The following is a 2,647-nucleotide window of genomic DNA, read 5'->3' on the forward strand; positions in this document are numbered from 1 at the left end:
CTTTCGCCCAGTCTGGCTTCCGAGCGCCGGGCCCGGGGCTCCAAGCTGAGAGCTGGGCGGCTCGAGCCGGCGCCGAGGCGCGCGGCTGCTCCTTTACTAGATCATTAAAATACTTTGGAAAACCCCAAAGTGGAGCCGCGCGAAAATGGCCCTTGGCGTGCTTGGGGGAGCCGGGGCGGAGGGGACGGGGGACTTGGGCGAAGAGCAAGGAGAGTGATTTTCCCCAAATTTCTAAGGTTTGCCGATACTGGCAAGTTAGCCCCTTGACTTCTCCACGGGAAAGGGTGCCATTCGGGGGTGGAGGGGGCGTCACCTAGGCGCCCCGCGGTGCAAAATGCGCGCCACAGAAACCTGCAAACTTCAAATAAATGGAGCTAAACTGGGGAGAGGGGGACGAGAGTCAGGGTGGGGGGAGGGGAAGCTTCCATTGTCAGTGACCCAGGTGTACAATGGGAAATTGAGGGGGGGCTGGCAGAGTGACCCAGCTATTTGCCGTTGACTTCTTTGCCCACGCCGAGAACAGAGGACAGACCGTGTCCCCATCATTAGGGACTCTTGAGACCAGAAACCGGCGAAATAGGGGAAGGCTCCCCCATTTTCAGACTGTTTTTGGAGTGCGGTTCTCTTTAAATGTGATAAAACACTGTCGGCGCTGTCTCTTTAAAAGAGTCAAGCAGAAAAAGCTGTGTAAGCGCTGATTGGCTGCCTGTTTGGATACATCTTTAGGGGAGCCTTGAAACTGTTAGCCTAGGTTGATTTTTTTTTTTTTTTTTTTTTAACTGCGCTGTTCCAATAAACAAGTAACGCCCCTCCCCCTAACATGCCTCGCACCAAACAATTAAAGGATAGGTCAGTGTCCTGGGGAAAACACGTTTCGAGTAGGGAAACTCAGAACTAGATTTCAACAAAATAAACAATAATTCCCTACCATTAAAGTTTGCTTATTTTGATCTGTTCGAGAGAGAAAAGGGGCTTTTCAAAGAAATGCCCCACAGCAAATGGATGTGCATCGGTTCAGGAAGGAGACTCTGGGTGCATTTTTGGAAAAATGTACTATTCAGTGTAACAGCCTCCCTAAATTAGAATACAGCCAGGCCCTGCGGACACCTCTGGACTCACTCTGCTGTGTACCAGGAACCAGAGCTCACTGGGGAAAGGGGAAGAAAAAGGGAACGCTGAACCCTAGTTTATGGGCATCTAGTGTACTAGCCTCTAGCTTATTAAAGGTTGTTTTGTGAATGAGAGAAGCCTGAAAGTTGGAAGGAGGTTAAAATACAACGATAGAGGAGAGAAGAAAATAATTACAGTTATTTTTTCCCCTAGGCAGTTTAATTTAATAGGGCCAACTTAGGGTACCTTAGAGTCCACACTAATTAAATTGGCCTGCCCATACCTTCCCCTGGACTTCCTTGTATTTTTGATGGGCTAAGAATGGTCAAAGATGGCTTGTCAACAGACTGACTCACAAGAAGCCTGACTCATCTTGTGTCTGCAAGGCCCACAAATTATGAGTATTGGTTAGGCTTTGGCTAAAGGAAAACACTGCCCTTCTCCGGCCCTAGTACATCTGTGGTCTCTACACAGGTTGGCCATGCCCGATCAGCCTCTGGGCTGCATGCAGCACTAGCATATCTATTTGCCTGTCAATTTTTTCATCTGTCAAATGGCAAAGAGTGTTTAGATGGCAAAGAGTGTTTAGAAGATCTTTAATATCTCTTGATAGTCTGATGTTCTCTGATGCTAAGATTTCCCTTCTGTATTTTTCTCTCTCCACTCCCACCCTGGAAAAAGGACTAGCACCTCCTTCCAGAGTGTGTGTAGCAAGAGGAGAGGGGTGGTGTTCTGGGACCCTTTGCCAGGCACTCTCTTCCTGTGGTCTGCCTTCTGCCAGGGCTTGACACAGAATGATGCTCATGAGTCTCCATGGGTTGATAGGTCCATGGTGGAGCTAAAGGAGAGGGAGAGAGAGCAGGGAGGGTGTCTTACCCCTACCACTGCCATCACCTGCAGGTGAGAAGAGAGCTGATGGTTCCCTGGAAGCAGGACCACTCAAGCAGCCTCAACTAGGTGTGTAGCTGCTGGCACAATTATCCAAAATGTGGTTGGATTAGAAGCAAGTCCAAACACCCAAGAACGGCATTAGAAGCCCCAAACTCCCTTTCCCCACTGGATCCCCCACTCGACACTTCTGTGGACTACATCTTTGGGTCTGCTGTCTCTGCCTGGAATGCCTCTTGCCCCCACCCCCTTTCTTTGACCATTCTTTAAGGCTGACACCCCCTCCAATGCCATCTCCTCCACAAAAACCTCTGCTTTTCACTCCTGGAGCAAAACCCATCCCTCTACTTTTGTCTCATTTTGCTTGAACTTTCATTCGTTCTGTCCATTGTGTAGCCAGTTGTTTACTGTCTCTCCCACCAGACTGGGAGGGCAGGATCAAAGTCTGAGTCATCTGTGTGTCTCCAGCCCTGAGAACAGTTTTGATACCTGTGTGTATATTAACACTGAGTGTGGCACCGGGAGCTGCGGGGTTCCTTGAAAGGAAAAGATCACCTTATCCCCAAAGTACTCTGGGCCCACTGGGGAGATAAGAAACAGACACCACCAACAATAGAATTAGATAAGGCCACTCCCTCAGCTCAGCCCC

Source organism: Galeopterus variegatus, unplaced genomic scaffold (assembly GCF_000696425.1).
Source record: "Galeopterus variegatus unplaced genomic scaffold, G_variegatus-3.0.2 Scaffold2855, whole genome shotgun sequence".
NCBI lineage: Eukaryota > Metazoa > Chordata > Mammalia > Dermoptera > Cynocephalidae > Galeopterus > Galeopterus variegatus.